The 14,373-nt window shown below is 50.6% G+C and overlaps 1 long non-coding RNA gene across 1 annotated transcript in view; it reads right to left on the bottom strand.

Moving 5' to 3' along the window:
- Window positions 1-12,420, bottom strand: part of LOC118024439 — a 33,815-nt gene extending 21,395 nt beyond the window's left edge. Inside the window, exons 1-2 of the long non-coding RNA XR_004683103.1 lie at window positions 12,398-12,420; window positions 12,014-12,053 (exon numbers count right to left, since the gene is read on the bottom strand). This is a non-coding gene — a long non-coding RNA (uncharacterized LOC118024439). The remainder of the gene's footprint in view (window positions 1-12,013; window positions 12,054-12,397) is intronic.
- Between the last annotated feature and the right edge of the window lie 1,953 nt (window positions 12,421-14,373).

Raw genomic sequence — 14,373 nt, 5'->3', positions numbered from 1 at the left:
GGGGGTGGGGGCGCCTCCTCGTGGGGAGAACAAAGCAGTCACCTCTGCGGTCTGGGTCTCCCAGCCCAGCATCCACTGGGCTCCAGGCTGGGGGCTTGGGGGACCTTGCACCATACCTCTGCAGAGTGAGTGGGGAAGCCTCTTCCCCCCTGTCCCCCTTTTGACTGCTCACCCTTTCTTGCATGCTGCTCTGTCCCCAGAAACCTGACGATGCTGCCAGAAGCTTCCCCAAATAAGCCACATGTCTCCTGGCATCCTCTAAACTCTGGGGTGGCCACACCATCTCCCTTTCTGGAAAGATGGGCTCAGACGGCAACATCTCGAGAACAGGGCCCATGCTGAGTTAAGCTCTAGGATGCCTGCTGTAAAAACCCACACCTGTGTGCACACGTGGGCCCGCAGGCACCACATACACCCAGAGCTGCTTGCACACGCACACACCGATGCACGGGGCCCTCTCGCACACACGCATGCGCACCCATGTGCACACACACCTACACGCCAACCCTGCCCCCATAAACGTACCAGTGTGGCACACACATGGGCGTGACCCCCCCACCGTTGGTGGGCCACTCCCACACATGCCCTGGAGCTGTTCGGTTGGTCAGCTGCCGGGGGACGTGCCAGCGCAGCACGTGGAGATGGGGCCCCACCCCTGGGCCAGGCCTGACATCTGCCACAAATTCCATCCACGGCCCTCCAGGCTGGCGGCATGGACGCAGCATCCTCCGGTCAGAACGCCACTGGTTATAAATAAATGATGAGGGGAGCAAGAGGAAAGGGGCTGGGAGCAGCTCCCTCCACCGAGGGGACCGGGGAGGGGATTCTGAGGACCACCGTGACTCTCCGGACCGTGGACCCATTCCGAGCTCAGCTGCTCTGCGGCAGCGCCCCTCCAGCACGGCAATAAAGCAAACAACACTTCCAATAACTCAGCAGCAGGAGAGAGGATTTAGGAAGGAAAAACCCACCTGGCATCCCGGGAGAGGGGGCCAGAGGAGCCAGAGCAAGGGGGCGGGGAGAGCGGAAGGAAGCAGGGAGGGCCAGAGAGGGCCGGGGGAGGCAGGCTGGCCTTCAGCCTCCCTCACACCTCTCTGTGTCCTGACTGAAAGCGGTGCTTACAGATTCTTCTTCCTGAGCAGTGACATAGGGTGGCCGCGAGCCCTGCCTGCCACGAAGAGCCTGAGGAGTCCTCTGGCCCTCCCCTCCCGACACAGGAACTGCCTCTGCAGACTCTGAGCATGGGGAGGAATTCAGGCAGCCCACCCATCGCGGGCCAGCTGTCTTCCCTAGAAAGCTCTTCTTCGGGCAGCCCCCGAGATCTGCCCCCCAGGGCCTGAGGGCCTCCCTTGTCCTCTGCAGGCTAGCCCTCAAACACCAGAGACACACCATCAGGCTGCCCGAAGCTTCCTCCTCTGGGTGAACAGCCCTCATCCCTAACGCCATCTCCCTGAGGATGACCCCTGAAATGTCCCCCTGGCTCATGGCAGCCACCTCCAAGGTGAACCCAATGTTCCAGGGAGGCTCCATCCGACCAACTTCTACCTCCCATCATCTGGGAATGTGCCTTTACTCATGCAATCCGCATAAAATCGGCTTTTCAGGGCTCCCACGATACCTAGGGTGACCACACCCTCCAGCATGCCTGGGACACCCCTGGTTTACGCCATGATTAAGAGAAGGGCCCCCAGCTCCGATGATAAGTTACTTGGTCACCATGATGCACTCAGCGTGTCCCCCCAGCAAAGTCATACGTTGAAGCCCCTCCCTCTGTGCACTGGTATTTGGAGGGGGGCTTTGGGAGGTGATTACAGTTGGATGAGGCCATGGGGGGTGGGGCCCCTGTGATGGGATAAGCGCCCTAATCAGAGTCACAAGAGAGCTTGCTTCCTGCCTCAGCTTCCCGCCACGTGAGGGCACGATGTGAAAACTACCGTCCACGGTCCAGGAGAGAGCCCTCACCGGAACCCGACTGTGCCAGTCCCCTGGTCTTGGACTCCAGCCTCTGGAGCTGCAAGGACCACGTGTCTGTTGTTTCAGGCTCCCCAGTCCGTGGACTAAGACAGTCCTCCCAATCATACCAAACTCACCATCAATTAAAACCTCTAAGTCTTCCTTCTCTTACACCCATCCATTTAGTATTTTTGGACCCAAGAGCAAGATTTTACATTAATTCTCATTAAGTGTAGTTAAATTTCAACTATTCTTCTAGCCAGTAGACCAAGTAATCTATTGCTTAATCCTCTCAGCTCCAGATTGACTAGAATCTGACCATCATGCCTATGATATGCTCACGTAAATCACCGATAAATATCATCACTAGGATAGGGTTGAGAGCAGAGCCTTGTGGCATACCACTAAGGACATCTTGGGAGCCAGCATTCTTTGGAGATAGTCATTCAGACAACTCTGAAAGCACCTAACCATAACGTTATCCAGTCCTTGATTAGAAGAGAGGATGGTCAGGCTGGACCTAATTAAAGAGGTGATCTGTAGGCCCATCTGGAGGAGTAAAAGTCTCTCCTGGGAGAGGGAGCCCAAGGCAGAGGCCCTTTCATGGGATGTGCCTGGCTATTCAGAGAATGGGCAAGGTGGCCCATGAGATGGAGTCATGAGAATGAGGGGGAGCAGTAGGAGAGGCGGTCAGAGGAGTGATGGCGCCAGATCACATGAGGTCTTACATGGGAGGGTATTGTGAGGACTTTGCCTTTCTCCAAGAGAACGGGGAGCCATAGGAAGATTTGAGCAGAGGAGGGGCACAGTCCAATTTAGATTTTAAAAGCATCATCATCACCTCCAGCAGCACATTCCTTAAAAAGACGGGGAGGGCCAGGTGTCTAAGGAGGAACACCTCAAGATCCCCTCCACTCACCCTGGAGATTTCTTCAGAGCCAGTGCCCACGGAGAAGTGGGGATGACTTCTTGGCCTGATTAGCAGTCCTCTCCTACCCTTCCGACCTTGATCAGGATAACACGTGGTGTGGCTTCACTGATGCTGCGGCGGGGGGACCCTGGATCTGGCATCACTCAGACCTGGGCTCCAATTCCAGCTCTGCTGACTCACTGTGTGGCTTTGAGCAAGTTACTCAACCTCTCTGAGCCTCAGTTTCCTTTTTGGCAAAGTGAGGATAACAACATTTACCTTTCAGGATGGTGACGGGGCTTCAGAGTTGCCGAGGTGACGGGCCTGGTGCACAGGGGTGTTTGAGAAATGATCAGCATTACAGACCCAATCAGGGGAAATCGAGGAAGGGGAGGCAAGGGAGCATATGCACTGTGAAGCAGGAGAAGGAAAAACTCAGACTCTGCCAAGTTGTCGGGGAGGCGCTGGGGCCCAGCCGGCCTCAGGGACCCCGTCTCAGCATTCTGCAGTGGCCTCTTGCCTGGCCTGGGCGGGGCAGCTGCAGAATTCTGCAGCAGAGACTCCGCTCCTGCCCTCATTCCTGGGTCCCCCTGCTTCCCTCCCCCGCCAGCTCATCGGCAAGTGTCAGTGAGCTGGCAGGCTGGACTCCCAGCAAGGGAGCCGTGGAGATTTCCTGCTGGTTTTGGCAGAGATCACCCATGCTGCGGGCCTAGTCCCAGCAGAGGAATAGCAGAGTAAGTCCTGCGAGACGGAGCTGCAAGGCAAGAGACTCTGCAGAGGTGAGGCGGGCCTCCACTTTTGAGTGGTTTTCCCTTTGTTCCCACAGACTTGCTGGAGGTGGCTTCAGTGATGGCAGAAACCAAGGACCCCCCCGCCGCCCCGCCGCCCTGCGGGGAATGATTACTTGCTGGAGCCTCGGTCTGGTTGGTTCAGCGTATCCCAAGCACTGAGCACAGCGCCTGGCGCACAGTAGGTGCTCACGGCACGTGCGCTGACGGGTCCCTGTGCTGCACCAGGCCTGTCCCTTCACAGGAGGATGTGGGGCGGGGGCGGGGGCGGGGCCCTGCCCGTAGTCTGCCCACTGGGGTGGAGGCGGAGGGTGGCGTGGAGAAGTCCACTTAAGGAGTTGGCTTAATGATAAATATTTATTATATAATGTAAAACTTCCCAGAAGAACAATTTTTCAGTTGCTTAAAGCGAATGTCCGGTCGCTCCAGGCTCTAGTGTCGGTGTCAGCCTGCAGCAGTGGGAGGGAGGAGCTGGGGTGTGACGGCTCAGGAGAGAAGCCAGGTGCCGGCAAGACCCTGACCGGCTGGAGGGGCCCAGGGGTGGCCCTGCTGCTCGCGGGAGGGTGGAGGGACCCAGAGGCAGAGGGACGAGTGGCCGGGTCCTCTGTGCTGATCTCTCCTCTCTGGCCATCTCGCCAAGGCCAGCAGCGCCCTGAAGTATAACCACCACGTTGCCAGGGACTCTACTTTGCTGCGTGGTGAGCAGACACAGGCACTGATCTTAGCCATCAACAGGAACAGAATCCGCCCTCTTTTGGGACCTCCCCCCCAGAGACCACCTGCCCTTCCGTCAGCCTCCGCGAGGGCCAACCGGATCATAAGGCATCAGGTGTGGGCAGCCAGGCTGGCCTTCCCCCCATCGAGGACAGGTATCCAAGTGCCTGGACCTGCACAGGCCTCTCCCATCATGGCTCTGTCCTATGAGAATCATGTCAGGGCCTCACCATCTCCCTTCCCTCCCCTGGAGAGCTCTCCCCGTGCTCCCCCGGGCACGTGCCTTGGGCAGACCTGTCCACCCTGGAGGAGGTGGGGCGGCTGTGAAGTCTGAGAGAGAGAGATGTGTGTCTTGCTCTCTGCACCGTGACCTGCCTCCCGCTTCCCGAAACCGGATGATAAATTACTCTGCCCAAGCGGAACACGCCCGGACAAGCCTCCTTTCCAACTGTAATTAATACCCTGGGGAAAACACAGACTCGGGGTTTTTATACTTTCGCACAAACACGCGTGAGTACACAGACTCTGCTTTCTGTTACCCTCCAATCCCCTCTCAAATATTTAATGTCCTGCTTCTTTTGTGGGTAGCACAAAACCACCCAGCTGGATATATCCTGAAATCCAAGGGAGGCATCGGGGACCCTTTCCAGTTCCTGTGACACAGAACGTGGGAATTTGGAAGCTGACTTTCTGGGTTGTGGTGCTCGTGTGGCTGATGCGGTAGCTTTGGTCTTAGCAGAGTCAGAAAGGGCCATGGGCTTGGGTGAACTCTTTGTGGTCAACTCCCCCTACCCTTTTCTTTCCACCATGGCAGCCTAACTAATGCACTAGTCTAAACACACGTGAGCATACAGATCCGAGAGCTCCAAACATCAGATATTCCTAAAAAGGCTCTGCAATTAGTTAGGAGCTTTGTAGTCCCATGAAACTAGACAGCAATGACCCTGACAATGGAAATGCTTTCTCGAAGGAGAGGAGAACCCTCATGGGCCAGGAGGGGTAGAGTCCTCTGTGTCCCATGCTGGTCAGTTGGCTTCTTTGGTGTGGCTGGTGGAGGCATCTATGAGAAAGGCTCAGACACCGAAGCTCAAGAACACCATGCTTTCTTACCAGGAGCATCAACTTTGCTCAAGGGAAATTCTCGGCATGAAAAGAAACGCTGGATAGCCAGGGCTATGGTCTTGCCACAGCCACTTGCATTGGGAGGCTGGGCAGATCATTTGCCCATCCTAAGCCTCAGTTTTCCCATCTATAAAATGGGCCCTTCTGTTAGGGTCAACGTGTTGGATGTGCTGGTGGCTGTCTGAGGTTCTGGGACAGATGAAGGTTAAGAGTGTGTCTCTGTCCATGCCTAGATTGGCAGAGGAGGGTGTAGGAACGGGGATTCGGAAGAGCAAATGGCCTTGGCCTCAATGGGCCCTCCTCCCTGCTTGGTTTCTCCAAGGCCCCAAGCCTCTTGGGGCAAGGAGGACACTGTCTGCAGTATGCTGTGATGCGTTTATACAGCGAGGCGGGGTGGCGGGGGTGCTGCTGGGGGCTCCAGTTTTCTGACCTCCCCCCCACTGAGGTACTATTCTGCTCCATATTCATCAAAACATTCCTGAGAAGAGGTTCTGCACTTTGTAACCATCTTTCAAGAGCTAAGCTCCTGCTCCTGCAGATTCCTCCTCATTGAGGAGAAGGAGGCCAATCTCAAGACAAACAAAACAATGGCATTTGTCTCTGTACTCAGACTGTGTGTTCCCAGGCCTACCAGAGCTGCAAAGGGGAATGGGGACAAGAGCCAGGAACGCACTTGTGCATCCTCGGAGCTAAATGTGTGTGCGTGTGCGCACGTGCGTGCGCGTCTCCAGACAGGCCTCCTGGTCACTGTACATGACAGGATCCGTGTTTAAACAGCAAGAAGCTTCCATTTCCAGTCAAGATGGAGAAATAGGGACTGACTTTCTCTCCCACCTGACACAACAGCAAACAACTCAGGAATGGTTTCAAGACACGGGACAGCAGACAAGGAAGCACAGGGATCCCTGAGAGGTAGGAAACCATGGAGGGGAGCCCCCATGGCTCACGGTGTGCAGAGCTTTCAGGCCAAGATGCAGGGACCCCAAGTCGAGTCCGGTGAGCTCCCTGAGCTGAAGAGTCAGGGCTGAGAGTCCGGGGACACCAAGATGGCTAGACTTGTACAACAGAGAGCTGGACAAGAGAGAGCTAGAGAGCTGGACGGAGGGAGACCCTGGAGAACCACCGAGGGTCCCAGGAGTGTTCAGCTGAGTCCTGATCACCATGCACTGGAGGAAAAGCCCTGACGCTCAGGAAAGGACCACATGAAAGGATTATGGGAAATGGTGCTCATGCACACGGGGCCAGGAAAAGTGCGTGTCCCCACCTGACTGACTGGAACCCTTCACGGTTCATGGAGCAACAGGTAGAGTGCTCAGAGGGCCTTGCCTTGGTAGTGGGATTATTTGACCCAGACTAACCATGGCTCAGGCCCATCTATCTAGCAAATCTTAGAAGTAAGATATGAGAGAAGGGGATCAAACTGTATCCAAGTAATTGAACTGTGTCCCAGAACAAAATTCAAGAATGTTTATAGGAATAAAAGTAACCAGCACCCGACGAGGTAGAATTTACAATGTCCAGCATCCAATCAAACATTACTAGGCATGCAAGAAATGAGGAGAAAAATCAATCCTTTGAAATTGACCCAGAACTGACCCACATGTTAGAATTAGCAGACAAGGACATTAACACAATTATAACTATACTCCACGTGTTCCAGAACTTAAGTAGAGACATGTAAGATATAAAAAAATGTGCAAATTGAACTTGTAGAAATATAAACTACAACGTCTGAGGTAAAAAAATATATATATTGGATGAAATTAATGGCAGATTAAACATTGCAGAAGAAAATATTAGAAGGAACCAGAAAACAGGACACATTTTGTACAGAGGAACAAAGAAGGGAATGACAGCAGGCTTGGAAACCATGGGAGCCAGAAAAGCCCTGAACCTTTGTAGCACTGAAAGAAAAAGCACCTGTCAACCCAGACCTCTGCATCCTGCAAAAATGTCTTCCAAAACAAAGTTGAAATAATGACTTTTTCAGACATACAAAAACTGCAAGAATTTATCACCAGTAGATTGGCACTATAAGAAATACTGAAGGGAGTCCTTTGGATAGAAAGGAAATGACACCAGATGGAAATATGGATCCACAAAAAGGAATAGAGACCACCAGAAATGGGAGCTATATGGATAACATAGGAGATTTTTTTTCTTATTATTTAAATCTCTTTAAAATACAACTATCTATCTAAGCAAACAAATAAAAATAACATTGTGTTGTGAGGTTTATAACATATGTATATAAGGCCAGGAGGGAGAAATGGAAGTATGATTATACTGCATGTGAAGTGGATTAACATCATTTGAAGGTAGACTGCAACCAGCTTAAAAACCCCATAAGCTCTAAAGCAACCATCAACATAAAAAAACAAAGAGCTGTAACTAATAAGTCAAGAATGGAAATAAAATGGAATACAATAATTTTAAAAACTAAATTCAAAAGAAGACCAAAAAAAAAAGGAAAAAGCATATAAAGAAAAATAGGAAAAACAACAACAACAAAAAACCAGTGAGTGATAGACTTGCTTTAAGTTCGAAAATCAACCAATCTAATTCATCAAATTAACAAACTAAAAAACAAAAAGCATCTGATCATTTCAATAGACACAGGAAAAGATTTTAACAAAATTCAACATCCATTCTTAATAAAAGCCAATAAAAACTCTCAGCACACTGGCATTACATTAGGGATGAAAAGGAATCTATGAAAAACCTACAGCTAACATCGTAATTAATGGTCAAGGAATTAGTTTCCCTTTACTATCAGGAACAAAACAAGGACATCTACTCTCGTAACACTTCTATTTAACAGTGTACTGGAGGTTTTAGCCGGTGGAACAAGGCAACAAAAAGGAATAAAAGACATCCAGATTGGAGAGGAAAAAGGAAAACCGTCTTTGTTCACAAATAACATGATCATCTGTAGAAAATATGATGAAATCGACAAAAAAGCTACTAGAACTAGTAGGTAAGTTTGGTAAAGATGCAGGGTACAAGATCTATATACAAAAATTTTTAAAAATTTCTATACACTAGCAACAATCAGAAATTGAAGGAAAAATACCATTTAAAGTGGCATAAAAATAAAAATACTTAGGGTAAGTTTGACAAAAGATGTGCAAGACCCATATGCTGAAAAGTACACATTACTGATGAGAGAAATTAAAGAAGTCTTAAATAAATGGAGATGCATAACTTGTTTATAAGGCAGAAGACTCAGTATTATTAAGATATAAATGATCCCCCAAGTGATCTATAGATTCAGTGTAGTCCTGATCAAAATCCCAGTAGGCTTTTTTTCCCCCTACAATTCACATGCTGATCCCAAAATTCATATGGAAATTTAAGGGGCCTGGGCATCTGGGTGGCTCAGTCAGTTAAGCATCTGGCTTCAGCTCAGGTCATGATCCCAGGGTCCTGCGACTGAACCCCACACTGGGCTCCCTGCTCAGCGGGCAGCCTGCTTCTCCTTCTCCCTCTGCCCCTCTCCCTCCGCTCATGCTCTCTCTCCCACTCTGCTCTCTCTCTCAAATAGATAAATAAAATCTTTTAAAAAAAGGAAATTTGCGGGGCCTAGAATAGCCAATACAATTTTGAAAAACAAGAACAAAGCTGGAGGGTTAACATTACCTGATTTCAGGGCGCCTGGGTGGCTCAGTCATTAAGCATCTGCCTTCGGCTCAGGTCATAATCCCAGGGTCCTGGGATTGAGCCCCACATGGGGCTCCCTGCTCCGCGGGAGGCCTTCTTCTCCCTCTCCCACTCCCCCTGCTTGTGTTCCCTTTCTCGCTGTGTCTCTCTCTATCAAATAAATAAATAAAAATCTTAAAAAAAAATGACCTGATATCAAAACTTGTTATAAAGTTACGATAATCATGAGAGTGGGGTGGGATGTCAAGATAGACTATATATAGATCAATGGAACCGAAAGTGGGCCCACACATATATGACAACTGATTTTTGCAAAGGCAATTCAAAGGAGGATAGTCTTTTTAATAAATAAAATTGAAAACACACAGATTCAGTTCAGAAAAATGAACTTCAATCCATACCTTGTACCATACACAAGAAGGAACTCAAGATAAACCAGAGACTGAAATACAAAATCTAATACCCATAAAATGTCTAAAAAAAGTACAGGAGAAGAAAATCTTTGTGACCTTGGATCAGGCTAAAATTTCTTAGATACAACATCAGAAGTATGATCTATAAGGAACAAATGGATAAACTAGAATTTATCAAAATTTAAAACATTAGTTCTTTAAAAGACACTGTTACAAGAGTGGAAAGATAGATGAATTAGGAGGAAATGTCTGCAGAGCATGTACCTATAGGGAATTGTACTCAGTATATACAAAGCACTCCCCAAATGCTACAATAAGACAAATACCCAATAAAAAACAGGCAATGGTTTGAACAGACACTTCATCAAAGATGATGGACGTCAAACAACCCGTGAAAAGATGCTCAGCATCACTCATCATCAGGGAAATGCAAACTAGACCACAATGAGATACCACCCCACGCCCATCATAATGGCGAAAATCCCCACAGCCAACAACACCGAGTATTGGAGAGGATGTAGAACGGCAATCCCCACACGTGGCTGGCAGGCGTATGACGTGGTAGAACTACTTTGGAAAACAGTTTGACATTCACTTTATGGTCACCAGAAAATCCAGCCATTTCTACCCAAGACAGAAGGCATATGTCTCTACAAAGATTTGTGCAGCAATGCTCTCAGCAGCCTTATGTGTAATGACCAAAACCTGGAAACGACCTGGCATACTTCCAGGGATGAATGGAGGAATACCCTGTGGTGCCTTCGGAGCACGGACTACCACTCAGCAATAAAAAGGCACGAACGCACACCGTGACCTGGGTGAGTCTCAGAATACACATGCTTAGTGAGAGAAGCCCACCAACAAAGAAGAGTACATCTGGTATGATGTTAAATGTCTAGAACTCCAGGGAATACAAACCATTCTAGAGCGACAGGATGCAAATCAGCATTTGTCTGGAAGGGGGCCTGGAGGGCAGAGGAAGAGACGAAAGGCCCAAGGAAACTTCTGGGGGTGATGGATATGTCCAATATCTGGACCGTAACAATGACGTCATGGGCATAAACATGTGTCAAAACTTATCAAATTGCACACTCTATAATACTCATAGTTAATTGTATGTGCATACCTCAGTAAAGCCGTTCAAAAAACAAATGTGCAAGAATCTGAGCTCAAAAGCCAGACAAATCACATCATCCCTTAGAGGGTGGAGACCTTAACCTACAAACAGATTCACCCGAGGCCTCCTTTGGTCACTTCCCCGGAAAATTAGACTCTTTACAAAATGGCACATCAAGGAGGCTGCCTTGTAAGGGCAGACCGTTTTGATGAACGTGAGGCTGATGTGGTACCCTCTCTTCATCTCCTCCCACTTAGAACCGAATTGAACACTGACAGACCGAACGGCCACTCCCAGGGCACCCTGTCATGCACAGGACATGCTGCTTTGCTGTCCCCATCCCACCAGTGAGTGGAGCCAGAGCTGCCCCCTCCACGAACCCGTGTGGCCCCTCGGTGACCGACTTCATGGACAGAGCTCCCTAGACATTTGGGCAATGCCCACTTTTGAGGCATGGGTGTACTTGGGGCAAAAACAATACAAAAGAGGTCACCAAAAGAAATCTCCAGTGTTTGGCTCAGGAGGACATCAGACTCTGCCGCCTGACAGCTTCACATTGCGCTTCTGATCTGTGGACAACTCTTGGTTGTCCTTGTGCACAAGGCCTGAGAGCCGGGAGCCCGGGAAGGGAAGCCGGCTAGGGGCCCAGGGTTAAAAATACACGGCAAACCTGCATTTTCTCATTTGTTCACAACAAACATACATTACTTCTACGATAAAATTTTCCCCCAAAGTAAAATTTTGCAAAGGAATTTGCAGAGGGGATCGGTGGCAGGCGGGTGATGAAGGCTTGGCTGCGAGGAGCACATGGACCGAGGGCTGGGGTCAGGAGGGTCCAGTGTGCCCCCATGAGGGTGACCACTGGGAAACTGAGCCCATTCCGCAGCCCATCCCCGAGGAGACCAGGCCAGGTGGGGACACGCACCACACTGGGTTCTGAAGGCCTCACAGTCCAAGAGACATGCACCTGCGTGCCGAGTGGGGGGGTTCGGTGGGGAGGGACTGCTTCTCTGGCTGGTGGGAGTTGTTGAGCAATGTCGCCCATGAACACATTCCTGTCCTCTCCTTTCCCTCCTGGCTCCTCTGGCCCCCAGTCCTGCCTTACCCGCACAGCTGGGGCCGGCGCTTTGGGGGACAAGAGAGATGTCATCGACGACGAGGCGCTAAACAAGCCAAACCCTCCATCCTCTGCCCCCAAGCCACCCCCCCCACCCCCGCAGCGAGCAGGAAGCCCCAGAAACCCCCAGCATTCATTGTCAGCAGCTCCCAATATGTTCAACATGCTCACATCTGTCAAAAACTATTCAGGAAAAAAAAAAAGAGAAAGTCTTTATACCTTTTATTCAGCCAATTTTTCCCGAGGCACTGTGGGCTCTCTAAGAAAAGAAGAGAGAGGAGAGAGAATTACAATCAGTGTCGCCACCGCGCATATCTCGTTGCTGGCTGCTATTTGCTTGCTGACTAGTCAGGTCTGGAGGAGGAGGGAGCGTTGCTTCCCCGGGAGCCGCGGAGACTGGCCGGAGAAGCCCATCCACGTCTGCACCTGGAGCGTGGCCGGGAGCCCACGTTCCGTTTAACAAAGACAAAGGAAAACAGATTTTCCTAACGCATCGTCTCTGTCATTGGGATATTCTGTTTTCTCTCTCTCTTCTGTTGGCCCCAAACTCGGAGTGACCCCTTTCTTCTTCTTCTTCCCCACCGCACCTGGTTCTGAGGTTACTCACACATGGAGACCTTGCAGACTATGAATGGTGGCATTTAATCCCAACCTGGGCCCTGCCCCGTCAGTCAGCACGGATTTGTTCCCGCCTCCCAGGGGTCACTCTGTGTGGGGTCATGGCATGTAGATCGATTTTAATATTAGTCAAAGCTTAACATGAAGAAAAAAGGACGGGCTACTGTTGCTTAAAGAGAAGTAAGAGAATTCTAATCCGAAACACACATGATTTCCTGCCCTTTCCTCCGAGGGCCCTTCAGAGACTAGAAATGAGGGGTATGTGCGTGTGGGCATGTGTGCATCATGTGCTTTTTTCTGGACTTAAATTTTCCTTATTTATGTTAATAACATTTCAGAACTTTTTTTTTTAAGATTTTTATTTTTAAGTAATCTCTACGCCGAACGTGGGGCTCGAACTCACAACCCCGAGATCAAGAGTCAGTCACATGCTCCACCAACTGAGCCAGCTGGGCGCCCCTAATGTTTCATAATTTTATGTGCACATATTGTGCACGTCTTTTTTAATTGTGGCAAAATAGTTATAAAATTTACCATTTGAACCATTGTCAAGTGTACAATTCAGTGGCATTAAGTCCAGTCACGTTGCTGTGCAACCACCGTCTGGTTCTAGAACTTTCCATCACCCCAAAAGAAAACCGCACACTCATTAATTAGCCCCTCCCTCTTCCCCTCTCCCCACTGTGTGCATGTGTTTTAAACTTATCATAAACAGGATAAAAGCAAGCGAAAAGCCTCTGGAATCCAAAGGCAATCAGAGTGGGCCTCCTTCGTGAGATGGAGAAACAATGCGGTCATTACTGCCATCAACATGGCCATAAAGAGCAGGTCGACCCTGTCATGTGCTTTGCACATTCTATGCACCAGGCCCTTGACAACTATTGCCTCATTAGGCCCTTGTAACCCTAAGGAGCGTGCGCCAACTTCTGTCCCCCTTTTTCAGATGAGAATACGCACGGATCTGGCTAAGCAGCGGCACCCCCAGTCGCAGGGACAGCTGGCTCCCTGGCAGGTCCCCGTCACCCCCTAGTGGACAGCACCCTTCTCCGCAGCAAAGGAGCATTGAACTGCGTAGAGCCTGCCCTGAACGCTGTTGGAGTTTGTGCGAATCACAGTGACTGCATTTCCCAATCTCCCCTCCCTGGCCCCCCTGCACCCCCCTGCACCCCCTTCACCCCCCGGGCTGCAGCAGAGCGGGCTGTGGGCCGTGGCGCGCGGCGATCTTTTACGACGCGGTGGGGAGGCCCTCATTGAGGTGGCCCGCCGCAGCCTGTTTGTTGATCGGCAGTTTCCCTCTCCGGCAAAAGGGCCAGAACGACTTCTGGCACGTTTCCACGGGCGGCTCACAGAGCGGCTGTGAGGAGGGGCAGATGGGAGGGGAAGGCCCCGCCAGATGAAGAAGGCGCCGTCACACAATGAGATGGACTGAATCAATCAACTCGCATCAACCGCCGCTTTCAGTTGATTTGGGGGTTTTCTCATTGTTGACTTTTTTCTTGGTTTCTTAAAGTGAGTTTTCCTCCCAATTCAATTCAATTTAGTTCCATTTAATTCAATCCATCCAGCCCTGGTGAGCAAACAGCCCAGAGTGCACAGCTCAGGAGCTGGGTGAGACGAGTCTGCTCCTCGGCCCTTCGGGAGGCTCTATCGAGGCCAGTCTGGGGGTTTGGGGTAGAGCGCTGCCCTGGCCCTGCCCTGCGTCCCTCCCTCCCACTCCCACATCCCCCTCCGTATCCTCTGTTCTCCAGGCTCTGTGCCCAACCTGCAAATCTCCTGCACGTGCTGGGGACGCTCTGGAATCCCCAGCCAGGCAACAGCGCAGGTCAGAGCTGGTAAGGCATCCCCATCCCTGCCCGCCTGCCCTGATCTCCAGCCACCCCTAACAGCCTTGGAGCTCCCCAAAATGTCCCCCATTGTCACCAGCGTCCTCATTTGGTCAGAGCAAAAATATCTGGTATCAA

This window comes from Mirounga leonina, unplaced genomic scaffold, assembly GCF_011800145.1.
Source record: "Mirounga leonina isolate KUSES-001 unplaced genomic scaffold, KU_Mleo_1.0 Mir_197, whole genome shotgun sequence".
NCBI lineage: Eukaryota > Metazoa > Chordata > Mammalia > Carnivora > Phocidae > Mirounga > Mirounga leonina.
The sequence above is the reverse complement of the archived record's forward strand: the minus strand, read 5'-3'. Positions and strand labels throughout refer to the sequence as shown.